The sequence below is a fragment of the Trachemys scripta genome, chromosome 14, assembly GCF_013100865.1.
Source record: "Trachemys scripta elegans isolate TJP31775 chromosome 14, CAS_Tse_1.0, whole genome shotgun sequence".
Classification (NCBI taxonomy): Eukaryota; Metazoa; Chordata; order Testudines; family Emydidae; genus Trachemys; species Trachemys scripta.
This window is the reverse complement of record NC_048311.1, coordinates 3,352,641-3,359,519: the sequence shown is the minus strand read 5'-3', so window position 1 is coordinate 3,359,519 and position 6,879 is coordinate 3,352,641. Positions and strand designations below refer to the sequence as shown.

At 45.4% G+C, this 6,879-nt stretch overlaps 4 non-coding genes across 4 annotated transcripts; 1 reads left to right on the top strand and 3 right to left on the bottom strand.

Annotated features, from left to right (window-relative positions):
• Window positions 1-1,730: 1,730 nt before the first annotated feature.
• TRNAL-AAG lies at window positions 1,731-1,812 on the top strand. The gene has a single exon. It is a non-coding gene; the product is annotated as a tRNA-Leu (tRNA).
• A 659-nt stretch (window positions 1,813-2,471) lies between these two features.
• Window positions 2,472-2,544, bottom strand: TRNAV-AAC. Its single transcript has one exon. It is a non-coding gene; the product is annotated as a tRNA-Val (tRNA).
• Window positions 2,545-4,301: 1,757 nt separating this feature from the next.
• Window positions 4,302-4,373, bottom strand: TRNAP-UGG. Its single transcript has one exon. It is a non-coding gene; the product is annotated as a tRNA-Pro (tRNA).
• An 810-nt stretch (window positions 4,374-5,183) lies between these two features.
• On the bottom strand, window positions 5,184-5,256 carry TRNAT-UGU. The gene has a single exon. It is a non-coding gene; the product is annotated as a tRNA-Thr (tRNA).
• Between the last annotated feature and the right edge of the window lie 1,623 nt (window positions 5,257-6,879).

Here is a 6,879-nt window from a genome sequence, read left to right as displayed (position 1 = left end):
GGGGCAGCCTCAGGGAACAAGAAGACCTCTTGGTTATTGAGTGTCCAAGTGGCATTTTGCTGGCTTCGCTCTGTGGAATCTGGAAGACTGAGACTTCTGTGTTTGTAACCCTTTAAATCCCCAAATCAATCAGAGGAAAAACTCTAAGGACAATTGAGGAGGTGATACATTCTGAGGAGCTTATGCCCTGAAGACTAAGAAATGAAGGTCTTGTAGTTTATCTATATGTATACTGCAAGTTTATCTATCTATCTATCTATCTAATCCACTCCTCCTTCACCCCAACAAAACAAAACAAACAAAAAGAAAATTCATTATGTGGAGTTAAATTTGAAATTGCAAGGACATCTTTACTGATAGATAGATAGATAGATAAACTTGCAGTATACATATAGATAAACTACAAGACCTTCATTTCTTAGTCTTCAGGGCATAAGCTCCTCAGAATGTATCACCTCCTCAATTGTCCTTAGAGTTTTTCCTCTGATTGATTTGGGGATTTAAAGGGTTACAAACACAGAAGTCTCAGTCTTCCAGATTCCACAGAGCGAAGCCAGCAAAATGCCACTTGGACACTCAATAACCAAGAGGTCTTCTTGTTCCCTGAGGCTGCCCCCTAGAACCTGGGGCCTAAGTCACCCTGCTGGGAACTTTCAGGGCACCTGGGACCCAATTCATGCCTTAAGCAGACATTACTCAAACTCTTGGTCATTGGTGTCCCCATCACATCAACAATCAGAGGATTTCCAACGAGAATAAAATATACTAGGATGCCTGACACTTAAAAAAAAAAAAAGGTAAAATTAAACCTGTCAGTCACACTAAGGAGCTGGTCTAGTCCAATAAAGTGAAGGGTAGAAAGAATCTCTTAACTAAAGATAGTATAACATGATAACTATCAGGGCAACTTGCCAACAGACAGTTACTTGAGCCCATGTGCTTACATCTGTGCTTAGCTGTAAGCCCAGGAATGGAGGGTGGCATAAGAAGAGGGATCGAAGTAATAACAACAATAAGAAGACGTGGAGGGGGTAGAGAAGAAGGCGGGGGGGAAGGCTATTTAGAATGTGGGTGAGTGGAGGATAGTGGATAGCGTAGGGGGCATGTGAAACAGAGTGTGAATGGATTGGCTGCAGATAATGGTGAAAAGGAGAGGAATTTCTCCCAATTTTTCGTTTAGTTACCATTTAGCAAAATCATTCAGGTATTAAACTAGTTTGCCATTGATATTTTAGATAATTTCTACTGGAGGGGAGAAAGAGAGAGACCCAGGATGAGAGTGGATATCACTCAGTTCTGGAGGAAAACCTGTAGTAGTAGTAGTAGTAGTATAATAATAACACATTACTATCATTTTATTTATCTGCTCTCTCTTCTTCTTCTTTTAAATACAGCCAGGTAATAATTATGTCAAAAGACAGATCACTGCCCTTCTAGTTCAATAGTAAGCTCCCAGATCTGAAGGAATGTAACTATGGGTTAACAAGGAAATCTTTTATTTGCGTCAGTTGTTTGGTTTTCTTTGTGTGCCAATTTTTGTGCCAATCTGCCTTATACACGAGCAGGGGTATAGGCAGCAGAGGTTTGACATTAAAGAAGAGTAATAAATGGATGTTGTAATTAGAACTATACTTTTTTCAATTGTGCATGAAAATAATACATAATTTTCCAGCAGTGCGGAGAGCACTATAACAAGGAAAGAGGTACACACAAGCACAAGGTTTCACCGAGGTAGCGTGGCCGAGCGGTCTAAGGCGCTGGATTAAGGCTCCAGTCTCTTCGGGGGCGTGGGTTTGAATCCCACCGCTGCCAGAAACTTTTTATACCTTTCCCTCAGGTTCCAATTTTTTAAATAGCTAAGTGGAGACTTTTAATTTCGCGGTGCTAATTAGCAGCTATGCTTCTGCACTTGCCTGATAGCCCCCTCCCATAAAACACTGACCTTAACTGAAGAGAGGGTCAGTTTTCAGGAAGGTCCTGTTTGTAGACGGTTTTCACATCTCTAAAAATAACCGAAGTGGAATATCCCTCTGCATGACAGCTGTGGATTTAGTCTCCAGCCCAGAGAGCACAGCCAGCAACTATTCAGGACATTAGCAGGGGGATCTGTAGGTATCCTTGCAAAGCTGCTCTGTCTGTCACTTCTTCATGACAAAAGGGGCTTGCAAATTAGGAGAATGTGGATCTCAAATCAGCCAATGCTCCCTCCCTTTGGCATTATAGGCAAAGCAATTCACTGCAAGATAAATGCACCAGGGATGACTGAGTTTTACTTGTCCACCCCCCAAAATATCTAAATACAAGTTGCCAGGATTTATGTAGTTGGTGTGTCAGTCACAGGATATTAGAGAGACGAGAATCAGCGGATGTGCGACAAGCGTTTAGCCTTAATCTTCTCCAAAACAGGCTTCTATTTAACCTACTTTGGAAACACTACGACACAGTATTCACCACATCAAAATCATTAAGCTTGTTTCTGCCCGGTTTCGAACCGGGGACCTTTCGCGTGTTAGGCGAACGTGATAACCACTACACTACAGAAACACATATAAGACGGGGGTGCTCTCGGGTGGTCTAGATATTTCTAATCAATCAGCAGTGCTGCTCTGCTGATGTCTTCATGCCAGTGTACTGGTTTTTCTTAATCAGTGGTTTTGTGATTGCAGATGGTTGTGACTGTATGTGTGTTTGTGTATGGTGAAACTGTGTGTCCACAAATGCCCCCTAGCTAACTGCTGTGATATTTGTCAGCTTATGCTCTAATACATTTGTTAGTCTCTAAGGTGCCACAAGTACTCCTGTTCTTTTTGTGGTATTTGTAAATGTGTGTGTGAGCGCAAGATTGTGTGGTTTGTTTGTGAATGTGCACATACATACATGAAGCTTTGTGAATACTTATGTATGACAATGCTTCTGTTTGTGTATGTGTGTTCATTTTAAACGTGTGCATACATGTGTAAGTTCATGTGATTTATGTGCCTATTTATGATTTAGCTTTTTAAAAAATGTCTCATGTCTCGTTTGTGTTTCTTAATCTGTGGATTATACCTTCCTGTGTATTTATGAATGATTGTGATGTCTATGTCTCTGACAGCTGTGTGCACACCTCCGCGAGCGATTTTTGTGTAGGCATGCATGTGTGATTTTTGTATTTTCATGTGTGTTGATGAATATGACAGTTTTAGGATTACTATTATCCTCTACTACAGGGGTGGGCAAACTATGGCCCGCGGGACGCTTCAGGCCGTGGGACGTTTTTAACTAGCCGTCGAGCTCCGGCCGGGGGAGCGGGGCCGCGGGATTGCTGCGCTCCGTCCGGGGCTCTGGCCAGGGGAGCGGAACCGGGGATTAGCCGCGCTCCGGCCGCGGGAATGGGACCGGGGGCTTCCCGCGCTGTGCCTGGCGCTCCGGCCGGGGGAGCGGGACCGGGGACTTGCTGCGCTCTGTCAGTTGTGTGATCTGCCCGTCGTGTGATTTGTGTGCCTGCACCTCTATGAGCTTAATTAGGCTCTGCAGGTCTCCATTAAAGCAACCCAAATTCTCCCTCCTTCCCGTACCAAGCAGCCCGTTAAGGCACCCCCGCGCCCCTTTCCCAAAAATAACCCTGCTACTGACTGTGCTCCTCTTTAACCCCCCCCCCCCCGGTTTAACTCTTTGCCAGGAGCCCTGAAAACAATTCCCACCGCCCGCGAATTCCCTTCTTACAGCGCTCCCCCCAGGAAACCCCAGTTGTTTCCCATCCTGGCAGCCCCCCCCCCCCCCCCCCCCCGCCCCCTGATTCTATGCCCTGCTATTATGCCACTTCTAGCTTTTCAACCCCCCTTTCCCCCCCCTTGGGGAGCTATCAGTCCCTTGGGTGACTTGCAGGGAGCCCTGCACTGCGGCGTACATGTCACCCTGGGTTACCCTATAGGGAATGTTTTTTTACAGCCTCCTGACATCGCTTCTTGACCCCCCCTTGATCTCTTCTTCCCCACTTCCCCATCAGTTCTCCCAGGTTAACTCCTCCCCTGTTTGTTTTATTTTCCTTCCTGCTATTCCGTTTAATCCCTTTGCGTGCTGCCTGGCTCAGCAAAAACTCATCAGACCATGTGGCAAATTTCCAACCCCAAAGCGAAGCAGCCACTGCAACAGTACAAGCTAAGGACGTCACTGCCCGGTCCCTGTGCATTTGTACAGCTCACCTCGAGAAAAGATCTCCTACACGGTAGAATTAAGTCAGGGCATATTTTGTGCTGCCCAGAGGCAAACTATTGAATGTTTTTTAGAAAGCCAATGATTATTTTAAAAAATAAAAACAAGGGCTCGTCCGGGATTTGAACCCGGGACCTCTCGCACCCAAAGCGAGAATCATACCCCTAGACCAACGAGCCATATAAATAAACTGCGGCTGAGTAAGTACATGAGAGCTGTGCTTAGGTAACGTATTGCACGAGGGTTTTGCTTTTTCAGAATCATTCACACTTTTCTTCCATTCTCTTGCTCCAACTCGCTTTCGTCTCCCTCTGCCAACACTTCAGCGCCCAGTTCTGCTCAGGGATTCAGCTTTCAACGAGAGATAATTGACTTTAATTCATTTTTCCCCTTTAATCCCTTCCCCGCTCCAGTCATTCATTCTTTCTTTCCAACAACATAAGTGAAAAACTTATCACCCGTCTGATCTGCCAGTGGTTCCTAAAGTTCTGGTAACAGCTGTAGAGAGTAGCAGATTTTTATCCTACTGATTTCCCTTTCTCCCTCCCATTTTTTTTTTTGTAATGTAAATTGAGGCAGCAACTGCTTCCAGTTAAAAACCTTCTTCCAAAGGAAAAGGGATTACAAGGTACTACTTTTTAAAATCCATGATTGCAGGTGCTTAGATGATCCCACATTATATCTCTCTAGCCTTTCTAAGAATTTACCATTTGCAGTGTTGCCCCAAGGATATTAGCGTGACAAGATGGGTGAGGTAACATCTCTTGTTGGACCAACTTCTGTTGGTGAAAGTGACCTGAAGAATAGCATTGCTTCAGAGTTTATCTAGTCACTTTGCTTGTTAACTGGTGGTTCATCAAGACACCGGTTGACATTTGAAAAAAGTCAAGGAATGCGACTGATTTCCTGGAAAGCGAGATAAAAGCTTTTGTTGATATAAATAAATAATTTTTAAAAATGAAATGAAGAGAGAAAAAAAAGACAACACTAGGCCCCAGCGAGATTTGAACTCGCGACCCCTGGTTTACAAGACCAGTGCTCTAACCCCTGAGCTATGGAGCCTGCAGCTGAAAAACCTTCTTCTGGATTGCTCAGAATGGTAAAGATCTTTTGACCTGTGCTTTGTTCAGAACCTGGATCAATGTTCTGACCCCAATTAAACGTATCTTGATTCACCAGGAGTCAATAGCAATGTAAGGAGTGTGATCACTGCACCTCGATTTGCATAAAAAGTCTCCTTTGGATCGTCCTCCAAGCGCTGCAGCCAGCTTTAAGAAACAAACAGGAAAAGGGACTCGCCACATGCACACTGCTGGCCAGCTGGTCCTATCCCTGGAAAACATGTGTGGTAACGCTACCACCTGCTGTACTGAATATGTATTGCACCCTGAAGATTGTCTAAGTTAAATACAGTTTGCCAGAAGTGGAAATCAATAGTTTTCAGTGTTGCTGTGTGTTCACTGCACTTTATTTGCATATAACAAATGCAGCAGATCATATATCATCCCATTAATTGCTTGGCACTTTTTCTTTTTTTTTTTCCATAGCACTAACCAAACTTTGATTAAAGAATGTATTAAATGGATTAGATGTATTAAATTGGTGATGGGATAATGCCATTGTGATAGCCAGGAATAAAATCCAGGATCCTGTTTCCCACTCCCCTTTTCTAACCCATATACAATACTGCCTCTGCCTAGATGTTTGCTGCATATGCATGATGTAATCAATGGCATCCAACATGGAATGCACTTGCATTTCTACATTGTGCAATAATGAGAAGCAATATACTCTGAGTACTGTAATATACTCTAAGAACTCTGTCTGAGTTCTACCACATCAGAAGAACCAGAAGTTGAGTAGTATTATATAGAATTTACATTACAGTAGATTTTAAAAAAAACAGGATCAGGACCCATGTGTGCTGGGTGCACTGTACCTCACTGAGAGCCTTTACTTGATGCAAAGAAGAAGAATCAAGTCCACAAAATCCATGCAGTTATTTCGTCTCGCTCCCCTTTCTTGTAGACGAGCATCATCATAGACTTCTTCCAGGAGCTGGGAGTACAGAGGAACTGTTTGCATTTGTTGAAAATGGCAATTAGTACCAGGCAGCCAGGGTCTCATTTCTTCAGGAAGTTGTAGCGAATGCCATCTTTCTCCTGAAATAGCATGACTCTGGGCAGGTAGCTGGGGCTTTGGCACAACATCCAGTATACATAGGTTCCGACTTCTGCTCCCGCCGTGGGTGCTCAACCTGCCTCTGCCCCCCGCCATGCCCACACTCTACCCCTTCCATGACACCCGGCCCCTGCCCCACCCCTCCCACCTCTGCCCCACCCCCATTCCAACCCCTTCCCCAAAGTCCCTGCCCCAACTCCGCCCCCTCCCTGCCTCTATTCCGACTACTTTCCCAAATCCCCGGCCCGGCCCCGCCTCTTCCCTGCCTCCTCCCCTGAGCGCACCATATTCCCGCTCCTCCTCCACTCTCCTGGAGCAGCCAAACAGCTGTTTTGCAGCAGTAGGGCGGGAAGCGCTGGGAGGTAGGCAGAGGAGGCGGGGGTGGCGGTGGCAGTGGGGGGGAGGGGAGGAAAGGGGAGGGGAGCTTGGCTGCCGGTGGATGCAGAGCACCCACTAATTTTTCCCCATAGGTGCTCCGGGGCTGGAGCACCCACAGAGTCGGCG